This window comes from Microcebus murinus, chromosome 15, assembly GCF_040939455.1.
Source record: "Microcebus murinus isolate Inina chromosome 15, M.murinus_Inina_mat1.0, whole genome shotgun sequence".
NCBI lineage: Eukaryota > Metazoa > Chordata > Mammalia > Primates > Cheirogaleidae > Microcebus > Microcebus murinus.
In genome coordinates this window covers 46613535-46632083 of record NC_134118.1, presented here as the reverse complement: position 1 = coordinate 46632083, position 18549 = coordinate 46613535, and the positions used below count along the sequence as shown (strand labels likewise).

General features: G+C 45.8%; 1 protein-coding gene across 2 annotated transcripts in view; it reads right to left on the bottom strand.

Moving 5' to 3' along the window:
* The window catches only part of MAML3 (mastermind like transcriptional coactivator 3), a 403197-nt gene that overhangs the window by 12621 nt on the left and 372027 nt on the right, over positions 1 to 18549 (bottom strand). The window lies entirely within an intron of this gene.

The window sequence follows — 18549 nt, the reverse complement described above, 5'->3', positions numbered from 1 at the left end:
AGTCCAGTTTGTTTGGGATGGGACAGATGAATGGATGGATGTGGACAGGGTTGTCGACCAACATCTGTGTTCCTCCAAAGAAAGCGAATAAGCCCTCAGGCTGAGCTCACCTTAAGTCTGGAATGCGAGAGACATCCTGACCTTACCTGTTAATCCTTATTCCTTACAGTCTACTTGGCCCAAACAGACGTCTTCTTAGCAAGTAAGAGAGACGTTTACAGAAGACTGCTGGAATTTATTAATCAACACATCTGACACGTGATGGAATTCTAATTAATTGCAACATTTGAGAACTCTATGTGCTTTAAAAAATCCTGATGGTCAGAGTTGTTGATGGTGAGCATTGGGAATGTTTTACACTGACTGATGCTAGGTCATCTCCCAACATCTTTAAAAATAAAATTGAGTCTCATATGTCTGGGACAATTTATATGTAGAGGTTTGGATTGAGTTTCTTGATTCTATTAATATGTGTCAGTCAGTCAAATGAAGGCAACTTTTAAGGGTTGGTCCTTAGGGAACAGGAGGTAAAGTGTCAAAGACTTAATCCCACACAGCTCAAATAACTTGTTGGAGAATGTGCTCAGAGGGGAAGTCTGTGCTCAGAGCCAGTGTGGACTATTAGGGAAAAAAGGCTGATGGCAACAGTAGGTGTGTGACCATAAAGATTCAGTTTCTAGATGCCTCCATTCCTGTTCTATCAAGCACACCTGGCAGTGGCAGGTATTGTCTGAACATCCTGCAGAAATATTCCTTCTAACTCATTAACATTTCAAGCAATTAATTTGAACATAGAGGAGTTGACATCAATTAAATGGGCACACATATAAGGACATACATAGTCATTTTGTTAGTCACTATTATGAGACTTAACTAAGAATTGAATGTGAATAACTATAATTATTTAAAAAAATTTTTAATCCAAACTAGATTTTAATATTTATCTTTTCTTTTGCTTTGCTACCTTTTCAATATAGACATTGTCAAACATGCTGGCAGTTTCCTCTCAAAGCATATCGTCGGAGTTTCTCTCTGTTTCTCCTAGAGAGACAGTCTTGGGTTTGATTCCCCACAGCCTGGGCTATGGCCCTCTCTTCCCTCTATCGTCTATGCAACTAGGAGTTACTTGAAATGCATCTTCAGTTGTTCTTCTTCCCTCCATCTACCCAAACAAAACAAAACAAGCAAAACAAACAACCCCAAACAAAACAATATTCCTCTCACTCCAGAAAGCAAAAAAGCTGAAGAAGTGCTGGTTAGTTACTTCAGTAGCTCAGGCCCTACAGCTAGTAACTGAAAGATCCATAACCCACAGGATGAGAATGCTAATTTTGATTCTAAATTCAGAATCCCTTCCACTAGCTCAGGCCTTTCCCAGAACCATGGGTTCATGGTGCCAAGTGTGCACCTGAATTACCTGTAGACTAAATATATACCGTGTCTCTCATAAATGCACTGTGTTCTATTTTTTATATGTAAGTGCTGTAGTTCAAGTTAATGAAAGTTTTTGTCTTTGTATTTTCTCTGCAAATGGACAATTATTAGGGAGAAAGCTATGTGTATATTGTGTTTTTTTTTTTAATTTTGAGACAGGGGTATCACTCTGTTGCTCAAACTGGAGTGCAGTGGGCATGATCATAGCTCACTGCAGCCTCAAACTACTGGCCTCAAATGGGCCTCCCATCTTAGCCTCCCAAAGTGCTAAGAGTACAAGCGTGAACCACCACACCCCACCTGAAATATTTTTGTTGTTAATAAAAAGATCTTAAAAATGCCAGAAACCTTTATGCTACCCAAAAGTTTACTTTATGACTGACCCTGCAGAGGTCTAGATATTTCAGGGTCTTCCCCCTTCCCCCAAATACCTGCTACCTGTTTCCCAAGCCCTTCGTTCCAATGGGATAAAGCTGTTTCTTGCCACCTTTAGAGACAAGTGGCTGATTTGACTTTACGCTTTAACAAACGGATTCTCACTGAAATATAAATAGCCAATTAGCAAAAATACAGGTAGTTTTTTTTTTTTTTTTCTGTGTATCTCAGTCTCTTTGATACTTTCCAGTTTTGATAAGGAGAAAGAGAGTTGGAAAGAAAATGGGACCCAAGGGAAGATGAAGTGTTGTTCTTCAGCTTGATTTTCTGAGAGGACTGGTCTGGGCTGGCCGTGTTTATCTTTGTGTATTTTGAGATATTCTCTTCCTATGTGACCAGCCCTGTACCGATGGGGAGTGTGTGCCGAAGTGTAAGCAGCCGAGGTGTTGCTTTCCAAGCCTTCTCTCCACCAGGGCAAGAAAGGGAGAGGCAAATGGGGTGATGATTGATGATACATCAAACCACTTTTTGCCCCTGTCTTCCTGGGACAAAAAGAAATACTTCAAAGGCACAGTGTGAAAAAAAAAACCCTTCCAAAGGGACATTCAGTTTATTACTTCCCAGGATTATATATTTCCCCAAATGATTCCCTCCCCATCTTTAGTACTTTCCAACAAGCACTGCCGCATGGAACAGTGGGGGAGAGACAGCCCCAGCCCCAGGTGTGGATTCCGAAGTGTGAGGCTGCACCAAGTGACTTGCCTTACAAATGCAGCTGGTGGAGGCCACTGTGCCATATTACAAGGCTTCTTTTAACCTCCGGTCTATGAGAGCTTGATGAGAAATACTCTGTCAAATTTCAGGATTGCAAGCCACCACTCTCGATTCTAAGAAGGACACACACTGCGTTGTGCAATTAGAGAAAACCAGGCTGAGCTTTCGCCATGCGAAATGTAATGCCTTGGAGCCAAATGATGCAGTATTTTTAGTTTTAATTACTGGTTTGTTCTCCACTCCACTCCCTTCCCAACGACCTCCCTTGCTTTCTACCGAGAATCTTAATACAGTCTCTTCCCCTCAAAAATCCTATTGGCTTCATAGCTCTTCATTACTCTCCAAACCCTCTCACTCTTCAGTAAAATAAAGGGAGGAAAAAGAAATCAAAACCAAGGAACCTATTTTACATATCTTCCCCTCCAGGGAAAAGATTTCAGCAATTTTCTAAAGGCTAGAGTGAGGTGGGAGGTGTAAAAAAAACACCCTTACCTCGCCCAAAGAGGCAGTTTTTGACTTCGAAAAACAGCTGTGATAAAAATATCCCCCAAGAACAGCCAGCTGTGTATTTATAAATCTGTGAGTAGGGAAGCTTTATTTCTCTGAAGTGTTTTCAAGAACGTGCATAGTGTTTGGGTGAGAGGGGCTGGGGGTGCTGGCTGCGAACCAAAGGCTGCAGGCTTCTGGGAGTCGGGGTGGGGTGGGGGTGTCACAAAAGGCTGCTGCCGGCGATGACACTGGGGTGACAGGGACTTTGTAGTCAACTGGCTTGAGGATGCCCAGGGCTTCAGCCTTTTGCAGGCGTTGCTCGCGGTGGGGGCAGCGAGGAGCAGCTGCTGTTCCCGCTCTGCCCCAGCAGATGGTGGTGTCAGCCCGGCGCTCGCGCGGGCAGGCCGCCGCGCCGCCGCGCCCCTCCCCTCGCAGATGGCTTAATCATGACTCGCGTCCCTCCCCCGGCGCGTCCCCCGCCCCGCGCGTCTGGGCCCGCGCCGCGGACGTGGAGCCAGGCAGTCAAGTGTTGCCGCGTACAGCAGGTAGCCTGGCAACTGAGAGCATAATACCGAGCAGATGGTGTTCGCACGGCGTGATGGACATCACACACGACAGCCTGAGACAATCCAGGAATTCCCTGGTGACTCGAGGCCCTCTTTGCACAAAATGAGCTCTCTCTCCACTGCCGTGTATCTCTGGGGCTCTCTCCCCCCCTCTCTCCCACCGACACCGAACTGGTTTCTTATTACCGACTTTTCTCCCAGCCCGCGGGGAGGGCGCGTCCGGGTGGGGGAGGGCGCGGGAAGAGGACGCGGGAGGAAACGGAAGGGCCGGGGGCGGGCGGCGGTGGCGGCCGCAGCGGGGCGGAGGGTGGCGTGCGGCAGCCCCGGGGGCTGACGGCGCGAGGGGACGCGGCTCCCCGAACCCCGGCCGCACAAAGCCGGCGCGGGGCGGGGCCGCGGAGCGGCGGCCTCGGGTCCGCCAAGGCTCTGCGATCGCTCGGCCTACGAGCCGCCTAAATGAAATTTAGGATTTTAGCTGAAAAGCCCTCTGGGGCCTACTTTAGCCTCTCGACTGGAGCCTGTGTGCTTACCAGTCCTTAGGGGCTGCGACTGAGCGGCCAGGAGCGGGCCCGTGCGCTCCTCCGCGCGGGCGGCCCTAACAAAGAGGCCGGCGCGGCCGTCGCGGGCGCGGCGGGGCCGAGCGGACCCCCGGGGGCCCTGGAGGTCCGTGGCCCGCGCGCTGCTGGGAGCCCGGGGGCTGCGGCGCGCGCATGTCCCAGCCCCCGCCACCCGCTGTGTGCCGGTGGCCACTTAGGGCATGGGGACCCGGACGAGGGTGGTTGGTGGTAGATCAAAGATAAATCAGCGCTTATCAATAAATCATGCCCCAGAAAACAAATCTGTGCTTTTCACCCTCATGCTGAACTCTGGGTCAAGTCATATTTAAAAAATTAAGTGAATCTTTAGCCCAAACGCAATGTCGACTACGTTCCATATATCAAAAGTCTTCTAACGCGCAACCTATGACAGTATCCAGAGGCTTTCCTGCTGCAAAGATACTACTTTGCAAAGGTACTACTCAAGTGTTAAGTTTCAGAAGGCGGAAGTCTATCAAAGGTGAAAGCTAACATCACCCTGGCCGGGCAAGAGTTCAGCAATTTCACATGAGTGAGCACCAAGGACCAATCTAACCCACGGTGGGGGCTGAACGGAGGCGCCTGGCTGTGACTCCCAGAGGCTCCGGCAAGCCATCTGACCTCTCTGTCTCAGCCCCCGCCCCCTGAAATGACAATCACATTGACAAGACTCCTCCTTGACAATGGAAACTTTGGAGATGACAGAGTTAATGGAGTGCGATAGAAAAGAAATGGCTAAGAAGATTCTAAAACCTTCTCCATCTCCAGTATGGGCAATTTGGGAACAATAATGGACTAAATCAGGGGTTCTCAAAGTGTGGTTCCAGGATCAGAAGCATTAGCATCACCTGGGAGTTTATTAGAAATGCAAATTCCCAGGCTCCACTCCAGGTCTGCAGAATCAGAAGCTCTGAGGCTGCTTTAACAAGCTCTCCAGGTGATTACAATGCCCCATAGTTTGAGAATCACTGGGGCAAATAATCCTGGCTAATGGGAACTCACTACGACCTGTGCCCTGATTAGATTCAAACCTGCACTTTCAAAATCAAGTCAGAGTGCTGAGTTGCTTAAGTATCTATTGCAAGTTCTGCATTTGGAACAAAACTCAAATTTTTCAGAAAGTTGTTCAGGCCAGTGATGTTTGCAATGCAAACCCAAGAATTCTGAAAGAAGCCCATGGCCATGCTGCTTCCAGGACAGACAGTAGTTGCAACTGTGCTGTGGAGGCTGAAAAAAAAGCGGACAATACTGAGGAAGGGATGTATCCCTTGTCACTTCCTTGCTAAGGGAGCATCAGATATCACTGGACTTCCCCTCATGTGATAATAAGGTAGAACTATGGAAGGCCATGATTTGAGGAACGTCTCCTCTGGTTGGAAAGGCTTCTTCAAATATGGAGAAGACCAGATGGGAACAAAGGAAGAAGACAAGTAACACTTATGGGACACCCACTATAGGCAAAGCTGTCTGCTAGGTGCTTTCACCTGTATTCTTAAACTCATTTTGTTGATTTAGAAAACCCCAAGTCTCTGAGAGGTTAAGTAACTGGTCTGATGTCCCACAGCTGGTGCTAGCGTCTTTAGGATTCTGACTTTTCCACTGACCATAACATACATCTGGTCTAAATTGAGCAGACCACCCAGGAGGACTCTGGAATAAAAAGAAAAAGGAAGGGGGCAGGGGGAGGAATGGAGATAGAATAAAAAGGTAGGAACTCTATTGGGATCAAAGGATGAAACTGAAAGAGCACAAAAATATACATCATTTTTTATATGTTGGCTGATACCCAAAATTGGGATGCCTCTGTGGTATCAACTTTGACATTTAAAGAAAGGGCATAAGATTAGACCATTCAACCATAAGTGGAAGGAAGAAACAAAATGAAATAAAACTTTAGAATTCTCTTTGAGGTTGATCAAGTGTCAGGGTAGAAATTTGGTTTCAGGACAGTGGCTTCTTTTACAGACTTTCTTTTTCCAGAACAGGTTTTCACTGTTAGAAAGTTCGAAGGGGTGCTTACAATACATTCACAGCACAGCTCCACAACGGCCCACCCCATCTAAATTCCTCTGTCTCAGCAGATTACTGAGGAAGGTTGGATGAAAAGGTTTGTTTTGTGAAGTGTGATGGCTGTGTCCCTAAGATGAATGAGTTTGAGGCAGAGTTTATCAATTGAGGAAGCTTATCACTGAAACCACAGGAACCCAGTGCTAAAGCTATTACATGGGTTCTCCTGCAAAGTTCTTGTGAGACCCCTAAAAAGGAGTTTCCACTGGGGGGACCCCAAAGGCCTGGGTAGAAACTACGCTCCCTCTGACCACAGAGCAAATGACTTGTGGTTCTTACTGTTATTGGTAGGCTCTTTTGATCACCCTGGGCACCCTTGATGGGGAGGCTAAGCTAGTTCTAGCTTAGCTCCTAGAACAACAGGGACTGAGACTTTAAACTTGGTTTTCTTTCTAGGTTTTCAAGAGCAGAATGGAGTCTCTACCTAGACATTTGATAAAGCAACTATTTAAAAAATACACACTTTGCTGATTCTTCCTCTTGCCTCCCAACCGCTAGGAAAAACTGGAAAACAATGCAGAAAAAGTATAGAAAGAAAAAAAGGAAAAAGTACAAAAAAAGGCAATACTCATTTTTAACACTCAAAGATAACCACTGTTAATATTTTGATGTGTTTTTACATTTCCTCCTAGCTTTTTTCCCCCATGTGCAGTAGTAACATATTTTCCATGCTCATGATACATGCATGATTATACACCCTATAGACTCTTACTAAGTAACATGGGAGAGTTAGAAAGTTCTAACTTTCCGAATGCTTACAAGTTATAATTTTCTGGCAGGATGATATCCTTATGGTGTCATTCCTGGCAAGGTCTTTAGTTCCTTGGGGATCCCAACTATGAGTCTTCCCAGCACCCAGCACAGAGCTGGGTCCACAGTTGCAACAAAATAAATATTTCCTGAACTTCACAGGCAATTGTTTGTGATGAATTCTAGCCTAAACCAGTGTCAGGTATGACTGGAGAGAACAAAAAAAAGATGGCCTTCTAATGGACTGCTCCTCCAAGCTGCTGAGCAGATCATCTGCTGAATATTAAAGAAAGAGTTAAAAAGTTGGCAGTCCAAGGCAAAATGTGAGAGTGCCACCAGCCACAGGAAGGTCAGGCTTTCAAGGACATTCTTGGGGGATAAAAACAACAAAAATACCGTTTTCCTTATCAGCCCTTTGAACATAGTTACCATAGGTCCCTCTAGTAGAAACATAACTTTGAGAGTTATGCTTTTCCTCTGCCTTTGATGTAAATTATAGAGTCCTTTTGATCCTTTTCTTGTGATTAATTCCACCACCAAAGCAACTCTAAATTGTTTAAAAGTTCATTAGTGTGCAACAATAGGAGCTTGATTAAATAAATTATGGTATATCCATATCATGAATACTCGGCAGCCAATAAAAATCATGCCTTCTCAGACTAGCTAATCACATAGAAAAAAGCTTACAATATATAGTTAAGAGAGGGAGTAAAAAGAGCAGTTTCTAAAACAATAGTCACCGAATAGTCTTTTATAAATAAGGATTACAGGTGGTTTTTGTTTTTACACTCTTTTCCAAATTTCTATCATGAACATATATTACCTTTAATAAATATTATTTTAAAAAAGTCATTAGGACTACATCTAAACTGACATGGAATGAAGTGCGGAGTTCAAGAAGGGTGCTGGTTATGTCTGGGACCAGGACTATTTCTACCTGAGCCCTCCTTACGCTCTGGAGGGTGCAACAGACATGCCTAAAAGGTGGCTCGCCTTTCAAGACCTGGTCATGGCATGGACAATGGGGCTTGGCTAAGGTTCAGGCGCTAGGCCGGCTTTCCATTGCTTCAACAAAGAGCTCCCAAGTCCAGAGAAGGCTCTGAAAGGCACTGACCATCTTCTAAGAATTCTTTGATCCACCTGGACAAGGCAGCCCTTTGTGGCTTTTCTCCATTCCTGGCCTGAAGCCACAGGGCATGGCCACATCCAGCCAGGCCTCTGCAGTTCCAGAACCTGAGAGGTGGGTGAAAACTGCCATTTGGCTGGACAGGTTGTCTTTTCCATGGGACTGTAAGAAAACCCGAAGCACCAGGGCTGTGAAACCTGCCCCACGACAACGAGCATCCAAGTGTCAGGACGTACGGACTATAAGTGCTCTGTCAGCTGCTCCGTTAGGTTTTTACCCGTATGTTTGCTACCTTTCTTTTCTTGGTTTAAAAACAGGGAGGAGGAGCAGTCCCAGCTCTCTTCAGCTTCTAGGAAGATTTTTTTTTTCTTCTGAGCTACTGTTTCCTCCAACCTGAACCTTTCTCTCGTTGCTCCCACCCTTTCTGATGAAGTCATCAAAGCAAAGATTGCCTACCTGATGCGTAGGCCTATCTTGTGTTATACTGGGAGACCGGCCAATGTTTCCATTAATAGACAAGAGCACCACCCGCTGCCAAAGGGAGCTCTCTGCTGCAAACACCACAGGACAGGAAGAAGGGAAGGAAAGCTGGGCGTTCAGGGCCCTTCTTCCACCGTCTCCAGACCCTCCATGGCCTTGGGACAGTGGCTGAGGGAGACCAGCGTGGACTACCTGAGAAGAGCCACTTCTAGGAAGCTGCCTGTCCTGTGTCCCCCTGCTCTTCCCGCCCTGCAGAGGCTGCCCTGCCGGATTCCTGACCACTGAACCTGTCTGTGGGCAAACCGCGTCCGACCATGTGCCGCTGAGGCTCCCAGAGGAGGGCTGCCCGCGCCACATTCCACGAGCAGAAGCCTGCCCAGCTGCCGTGGTGGGGTTTGAGGAGGCTGGGACTCGGGGGAGGACAGGAGGAAGCAGAAGGAAAAACAGCAACATTTAGAAATCTGCGATTGGTACTTTACATATTTAGAGATTGAGGCTGAAAACTAGTTTCTTCGAGGAAACAAATCTGTGGGGCGCTCACACCTGGTAGGGATGTGGGGTCCGGGCCTAAGGCCAACTCACCCTGGGCCTCACATCCACACTGACCTTTGAGTTTAGATTTTTGATATCTTCTTCCTATAAGGTTTTACATAGAGCCACAGAGAAAGCCTGTGACAGGATTGAAAGATAGCATCTATTTTATAGCTTTAAATTGTGCCCTGTTATTAGATTTAGACTGCTTTAAGTCTATTATCAATTAATATTCCTTATCTGGCCTGTGTTTATCTTGTAAACAGTATAATTACTCTGCAATGCATTTTAAAAAGTAAAAACACTGCTTTTTGTTTTTAACTTTATTGGCATTTCTTCATTTTGTAAGTCTACCTACCTGGTGACTTCAAAACATAGAAGTGGCTCAGGTCTTTTTTTAACCTTGAGAAGACGTGAGGACAAACTGGGATAAAGATAGTTTTAGAAGAAAAATAGACCTCAAAGAATTTCCTCAATTCCACTTTTGTTACAGTAAATACAGCTCCTGAATCCACACCACACACACACTTAGTAACCTGCACAGAGGAATCTGGAAACAATTAGAGATCATCCTGTCTACACATCTTAACTTTTCCGCTTCTTTTTTTTTTTTTTTTTTCCTGAGGTAGAGTCTCAGTTGGTCACCTGGGCTAGAGAGCATTGGCCTCATCACAGCTCATTGCAACCTCGAACTGCTGGGGCAAGCAATCCTCCTGCCTCAGTCTCCTGAGAGGCTGGAACTACAGGCGGGCACCACCATGCCTGGCTAATTTTTCTATTTTTGGTAGAGACGGGGTCTCACTCTTGGTTGGTCTGGTTTCGAACTCCTGAGCTCAAACGATCCTCCCGCCTCTGCCTCCCAGTGTGCTAGGATTATAAGCATGAGCCACCACATCTGGTCTTCACTCATTTTTATCAGAACTTCTCTTGGTAGCATGATTCAACAGTGCTTGGCATATAGTAGGTGCTTATAAATGTTCGTGCTCATTATCACTATTGATGATGGACATTAGGAACTTTAGGTGGGCCTGTATTTTCAGCTCATATTTTGTTTTTTCTTAATGATCAGATCAGTTCCTCAGCCATATGAAGGGAAATATCCCTGTTCACAAATGACCACCTTCTACTTCAGATAAAAATTAATTTTGTAGCTAAATATGGAACGAGATCCTAGAATGAAGGTGAAAGGTATGTGAAACTTCTGTTTCAGTGAAGAATAAATCCACTCTGTTGACAGTAACAATATACGGCCTTCTAAGATGGGGTTATATGCCAAATATCTTTGGCTGCTTATCCCCTCTAAAAGCATAAATATTTTTGCTTAAGCATCTGGGATGTATCACCAGTTTCCCGTTCCTTTCTACCAGAAGCGAAAGCCAAGTCTGACCTTCTTACCATGATATCACCTCAAATGCTCGCTACCATGCCCTCCCCCTTCCCCCAGAAGTTTCTTGGGCTGATTTTTCCTCTAGCAAACTGACTTGTCCCCGTTCTGCTCTGCTTCCTGGATCCAGGCGGGCTCCTTCACAGCAAATGCAGGATTCACATACACGCGTCTCCACCTAAAGCCACATGCCTCCTTTAACAGCTTCTGCACCCACTACCACTTCTCTCAAAGGTGACTGCTCTTTGGTGGTTAAAATCAGCACAGGAGAAGCAGGCTGGTGAATGCTGCAGCAGGACAGGGACATCTAACCAGCTCCTCAGGAGATTCATCAACCTGAAAAAGCTTCCCTAGTACTAAGGATCATGTTTCTGGTTTTCCTTCTCTTTTGACTATTTCTCTAGTACACACACTTAGCTTCTTGTTTTTAGAGACACAGTCTCACTCTGTCGCCCAGGCTGGAGTGCAGTGACATACTCATAGTTCACTGTAACCTCAAACTCCTGGGTTCAAGTCATCCTCCCACCTCAGCCTCCCAAGTAGCTGGGACTATAGGTACATGCCACCACACCTGGCTAATTTTTAAATTTTTTTTGTAGAGACAGGTGTGGGGTGTGTGTGTGTGTGTGTGTGTGTGTGTGTGTGTATGTGTGTGTGTGTGTCTTGTTATGTTGGCCAGGCTGGTTTCGAACCCTTGGCCTCAAGTGATCCTCCCATCTCAGCCTCCCAAAGTGCTGGGATTACAGGCATGAGCCATAAGCACTCAGTCCACTTAAGTTTCTTTTGCCTTGGCCCAACTAATCACTTTACTTCTCCCTTGTGTTTCTTTTTCCCCTCAACCTCCCCCCATCTTTAGATAATTTCTCAATTAGCAATTATTAAACCCTTCCCAAGTCAACCAAACCTCTTCTGAAAGCTGGGATTAAATATAAAAGGCTGAAAACTTGTTAAGGAGTCGGGGAGGGGTGAGCGTGGGGAACGACAGACCTCTAAGCTGAACTTTCAATCTGTCTCACATCCCCATTATGCAACATGCAGGAAAAGCCAACGAGAGGAGACTCCTGTGTTTATTTACCTTGGGTTCTCAGGGCTCAGTTTTTTATCAAAGGTCACTTTCTATAGAAGTACCTCTTAATTCATATTTAGAAGCATGTGAAAAAAGCTGACAAGACCAATCTTTATTCCTTTTTTTTTTTTGATGTAGTCATAGAAAATTTCCAAGGAAAGAAGGGCTAGTCCCTGTTAGCAAGTAAAAGTAAATCCCCAGGCAGTGAACATCCACGTGTAGGGTGCTGAGAGCTGTCTCACAGTGTGGAGGAGCCATCCCGATGACCACAGGGTCCTGCCACTGTCCCTATGGAAAAATCCCCCATGGCTATAGCAGGTCACTCTTAGTAGCTCCCATAGATTTCTTGGGGGTAGAGCCCAAATATATCCTGCAGTCAGATGTACACACACGCTGGGCAGAAACCTAGAGAGGTGTGGAATACTGTGATTCACTTTCTGCTAAGAGTCTCAGATAAGGAAGGCTGGTCAGTAAACACGTTGCCGGGGCAGCTAACCTAATAGAAGAAGTCCAGGCATCTGGCTTGAGAACAGGGAGCCCTGGGCTTTTCACTTGAAGCTGTCCAGCATGCATACCCTGAATGGCAATTTCAGTTTCCGTTTCCAGATCCTAGAGTTGATTTTCTTAGAGAATACTTACAGCTAAAACAAACAAAACAAATAAGCAAACAACTAGTTTATTTAATACATCACCAAACTCCTGGGTACAGGTTGTGTTTACAGCTTTACTTTGGATTTTATGTGGAATAAGGTACTGTCACTTCATGGCTGAAATGCATATATCACTCAGAAAACAGGCATACACCACAAAACCTCCCCTCGAAACCCGAGCACTAGCACGTTACGTGTGGGACGTATACTTCATTGTTAATGTTTTCTCCCAATTCAGAAAGGCATCCCACTTTTTAAGAAGTTTTCATTGCTCAAGGAGCCGTGTGGGCCGCCAGCAACCCAGCACCATGGCCGGGGCTGTGGTAGCCTCTCAGGACACTGCAGTCACGGTCCCTGTCCCTGTAGGGAGACAAAAATCCAAGTGCAGAGACAAGGTGCACCTTCACAGTGCCACCCTCGAGGATGACACAAGCTGGTCAAGGGGAGGCTGTGTGACAGGTGCTCCGGTTCCACTGGAATTCCACAGAGCTGGCCTGGCCGGACCCGGGATGGTCGGAGCGGTGGCACAGCACAGCAGAAAGAGGCTCAAATGGGGGAACGCAGGGCACGTGAGTTCTAGGCATCGCTTTACCCGGGCAAGTCACCGAACATTTCTGAGCTTTCGCATTCTTCTTTATGAAATGAGGAAGTCAGCCCGGGTGATCTCTAAGGCTCCTACCAGCCCTAAGATTCTCCGGTTCCCCCTTGGGAAGAACTTCACGGATAAGGGGGACCTTACTGGGAGCCTTGATGGAAGTGCAGCTTGGAGTTGGGTGGGAGGAGAAGGAGAAGGAGGAAGGAACAGCCCCCTGCAAGGGGGAAAATGGGCGCCCAAAAGTGAGTGTTTGCTGGCGTGTTCGAGAGAAAAGCTTCTCAGGGCGGACTAACCACAGACAGGGCTGCTCGCAGGCAGAGACAACAGGGAGCCAGAACAGCCTCATAGAGGGAATAAAATGCTAAATGCATTATTTTAAGAAGATTAAGCTGGTGTGAGGAAAGCAGAGATTAGAGTGGGTCTGGATCAGGAGAAAAGTGGGCAGGAAGGGCTGGAAGGCGGCCACTGGGTTGTGGCCAGGAGGTGGGAGAAGCCGGCCAACCCTCAGCCACTGACTGGGAACTAAAGGGTAGGGAGTCAATGCATCCGAAAGGTATATTCCAGCAAGAATTCTTCTGTACTATATGCAAATGTCCGGGGGCACTCTCTGGTTTGGGGTCCCACATTCTCTCACTCATTTCTAGTTTCTGTTATTGTCACTCTGCTCAGCTCAGGTGGCTATAAGAAATCTGGCAGAGACAGAGAGCCCTACTTAAAAAACAGGTGTAAATAATTCCAGCTTTTCTTTTTCTGCCTACTTTTTTTTTTTTTTTTTGAGACAGTTTCACTCTATTGCCCTGGCTACAATGCCGTCGCATCAGCCTCGCTCACAGCAACCTCAAACTCCTGGGCTCAAGCAATCCTTCTGCCTCAGCTTCCTGAGTAGCTGGGACTACAGGCATGTGCTACCATGCCCGGCTAATTTTTTCTATTTATTTTTAGTTGGCCAATTAATTTCTTGCTATTTTTAGTAGAGATGGGTTCTCGCTCTTGCTCAGCCTGGTTTTGAACTCCTGACCTTGAACGATCCTTCTGCCTCAGCCTCCCAGAGTGCTAGGATTATAGGTGTGGCCACCACGCCCAGCCTTCTGCCTACTTTTACAAAACCTAAGTTACTTAAATGTGAATTTAGCATATATTTTAGACATACCACTTGACTTTTAACAGGGAGTAGAATAGTAGGTATATACCTTGGATATTTTCAAAGCCGTAACAATACATCCTGGGAATGAAGGGAAGATGCCAAACAGTAACTGGAAATATGACCAAAACTCCTTTTTTTTTTTTTAACAAAAAAGAAAAAAAAAGAGACAGAGAAAGAGAGAGAGAGAAAGAGAGAGAGAGAGAGAGAGAGAGAGAGAGAGAGAGAGAGAGAGAGAGAGAGAGAGAGAGAGAGAGAGAGAGATGGGGCTCTCATTCTATTGCCCAGGTTGGTCTCAAACTCCTGGGCTCAAGTGATCCTCCTGCCTCAGTCTCTGGAGTAGCTGGGACTATAGGTACATGCTACCAGCTCACCAAAACTACTTTGAAAAGAAGAAACCTTTTAATTTTTGTGTTTCCTGAACTTGTTTCTCCAATTTCGTCCCTCCTGCTAAGTGTTTCATTCACTTAACTTTTTTTCAAGAAGTCCTGACAAAGAATAGCGTAAGTTATATGGTGGCCCAATTAAAGGGTTTTAATGACAAGTAGACTTCATAACAAATGTGATAACTAAATATTTCCTAGGCTTAAGCTCTCAATTCGATTTTTTTTTTAACAAGTCAGAAAATCACTCTTGGTCTTACTGCTACACCTTGTTTGCAAGAGAAATGGTGTGTTATGTTTTTATAAGATGGTTAATATTGCATTTACTCCACCAATATTTTAAATCTAGAGATGGTAGTAAAAATAATTTCTTGCAAAATAGTTTATCAGTATAAAACCAGCCAGGCCATTGAAAATTCATGATTAAAGTTAAGGACACGTTGGTGGTTTCAGGTAAAAACATGTTTTATATCATTATCTTGGAGGCTGAGTGTCTTTTCTGAACAAATGAAAAATCTTCCCTTTGAAAATTTTTCCTACCCTTTATTGAGACAACATTGAGGAGAAGCAGATACTGTGGTCCACAACACTCTGAAATTACACTGGGCTCTGGAAAATGGATTGCTGCACCTATTTGTTCTGTCTTCTAATCCCAGGGAGGGGCTGCAAATCTCCCCATCTGTCTCTCTCACTCTGCGGGCCCCTTGTTGCCATGGTCTTTCCCACAGTGTCTAAAGGAACACGATTCCGCAGACGTCAGACACTGGACCTCCGCAGGCAGCCAATTTGTTTTCCTTTCACCTCCCCCCTTCTCCTCCTCTCTCCCTTTCTAATATGGGATATTCTTTCTGTGCACCCACCAAAAGTAATGTGTCAAACTATGATTATGTTTTCTTTTATTAAACAAGAAGAAGAGAGACCGATTGCTTTCCTTCCTTTGATCAAGTAAAGGTAATAAAAAGCCTAGAGAAAGTAGGGGGGCGGCGGTTGCTGGCGTCTGCTGTCAGCAGGGGGAGGCCGCTCTGGTGGGGGTTCATCTGCAAGAATTGTGGGCCACTGGGCCCCGATTTTCCCTAGTGGCCAAAGGCCAGTGGCAGTAGCTTCTCACCGCTTCTGTGTTCTGAGCCCAGTCTGGGCAGCCGTTAGTGGTTGCGGCCTGTTCTGGGGAACACCATGGGGGCCGAGAATAGATGGAGCCCTCCCCTCAAAACATGCAGGGAAATCAATACTTAAATTATCGTTTCTGCAGAATGGACTACTTTCCAAGATTCCAGACAATTTGAAGGAAGTCCGTAGGTAGGAAAAAAAATCCATTTAAACCCTTAAAACTTACTACCAAATCCACACTATTTGCACCACTGAGAAAAGAAATGTGACTTGGGCTTTAGGGTACGAGGGATGGAGAACCCAGATCACAGGGCCACCTTTCCCCTCGTTTAGACAGAAATTTTTCTTTTAAACATCTGCATCCCTTTAGTTAGAGAATGAATTTTGGGGGGAAGAACTTTTAAAGATCTTGTATGATACTTATCCCTTGCACACATGATTTTACTACTGATACTTACTAAGAGCAACAGGAATGCATGTATAGAGGTGGGGGCCTTTGAAGAGGGGACGGAAGAGAAACGCACAGGAACGCTGCCTGTGGAACCTTCCCACTACTGACAGGCTCTCCACAAGAGCGCCTCCGCCTCCTCACACTGTCCAGGGGCTGATCAGGAAGACAGTGCTCAGGAACCGAGGTTCAGGGCACGTGGGCCATAACAGAAGGTGTTCTCTTGGTTGGGGTTTCCCAGGCTCAAAGCCTATCACTTTCCATTCTGGGGCTCCAGAGAGACAGGCCCACACCTGGAAGTAACGGCACTAAGGACTCGAATAGCAGGAGGAGGGTCTGGAAGCTGGGAGGAATGGCACGCAGGCTGACAACCAACTGGAGAAAGGATATCTGATACGGAACATCTGAAACAGACAGCAAGGGGGAGAGAAGGGAACAACATGCAGAAAGGGACATGATTGAAGCTGAGGGCACAGGATGCTGCCGGAGAAGAATCAGGCTGAGAAGAGCCCAGCACAGGCTCTGGCAGCAGTTCTCTTCCATCTCAGTTCCCCAGACCAGGATAAGGCCTCGCCTGAGACATTCTTGCCCAAAGCTGTGCTCTCTGTGGTCTATATGCTTCTGGGGTAACAAGGGCGCTCTTGGGATAAAATTCCTTTTTTTTCTTTTCAGTCTGAATGCAACTAGCTTTGGAAAGTTGAGCATTTTCAAGTAGTTGCCCCTGAGGTTTTGGAAAGGCAGGAAAGTGAAGGAGGGTCCCAGTCTGGCCAGGGGTCTTGCCGGCAGCCTTTTTCAAGGCCTGCAAAGCCACCCTGGCTTTGATTCGCTCTCCTCTGGAGAGAGCCTCTCTTGGGGGCCTCTCTTTGTGTATACACCGTTTTTCATCCTGCATCCTTGGTGAACAGAGTGTGGGCATAATTCTGGCTGTCCTGAAAGTTCCAGAAGGCACCTCCACTCTTCTATCCCGGCCCCCTCAAACTGCCAACAAAAAACAATCCGGTTGTTCTAAACAGAGCTCAAACAGAACAGGTATTTTCTTCCTCGGGGAAGATTAGGAATTTCTTCAAACTGGGAAAAGACAAAGAATGGTTTATAAGGGTACAGTTTCTCTATTATTATATAGGTTGAATAAAGATATACCCTGATTTTAGAATATTACAGCAAAGTTCATATTTGACCCAATACTTTAGCTTTTCAGTTTTCTCTGCATTATTGTTTTCTGACGCAAAAACCCAGCCCGAGGAACAGCTCGTAAACCTCACCACAGACACAGTACTCATGGCAACAGGAACTATTTCCTATGGCTTGTGAGCTCTGGTAACTGTCAAGGGGGTGGGGGCGCCGATCAGAGAAATCTGGAAAGACATGAGTCTGTCAGAACACGTGAAAGGACTTGACATGGAGGCCACATTTGTGTTGCACAATTTGCATGAGCACTTCTGGACAAATTCTATTTTCACATGCAATTCACAGACCCGCGGCGGCAGTGCTAATTGGTGAGGTTGCCACTCAAGTGTGCTACCAAACAGGAGCTCTCACTACACGGATGAATAATATAGAGTTTTGAGCAACACAGTAATTATTTTACAGTTATTCTGCATCACCGTCATTTCATTATCTCTTTGTTCCTCCTCCCCCATAGAGGAGTTGAAAGAAAATCCACTCCCCCCCAAACCTTACCCCACCAAAAGTGGAATTCATGTTAGTTGAAATCAGCTTAAGAATAAGAAAAGAGATGGCAAGGAACTGCTATCATTTCATTAATATGGATGGATTATTCATGTCACTAGAGTGACAGTGAATTTGATTGTAGCCTGAAGTGCCAATAGGATGCCAAACACAGCCGTGAAAAAACACAAGAAACTCTGAATGGCAGAATGCTTTGGAATTCATCTGCAAGAATCCCAATCCCCCAAGCTAAGGTAGCTCATTGCCCACATGATATTTCAATGCTAAGTGAAGGGGAAGGGAGGGTTAAGATCCCCTGGGTGCCTCCCGTAGCTACATATGAGGGAGAAGTGAGGGCGACAATTCCCCAGCCCCTTCCTAGGTGGCATTAGAAGCTTTAGAAACCACACGGCATCCCCTGTGGGTCACTCTCCACCTTCAATAAAATCAATTGATCGCAGGTGAGGACAGGCCTTCTCGGCGGTGGCTCACAAGTTCCCCTTCTGAAGATGGCCGGGCATTTGCTGCCTCTGCACTAAATGCAAACCAGGCGGGCGCTAGAAATGGCCTCTGGTACAGTGTTTGGCTTTCTCCTCTTTGTTCCTTGCAGATATTAAGCCTTAAATCCTCTTGGAAAGTTTCTGATCGAGCTGTATCTAAACCGTATCGTGCCCCGTGATGAAACCTGACACACTGGAGTTCACTTCTCCATTGTTCTCCCTGTCTGACCCCAGTGAAGAAGTCCACCCTTGCGCAGCTGATAAAAAAAGTAAATTTAAAAAGGTAGTTAGGTCTTCTTTGGGCTCAATTAACTTCTTTGTATATTTTACCTAAAAATTGTCTCCCTAAAGCCACTATACTTTGATTTTTAAAAGTTAGTGATACATTTTCATCTTAGCATTTCCCATCCTCAGATCTCATCACTACTACTCATCCTCCC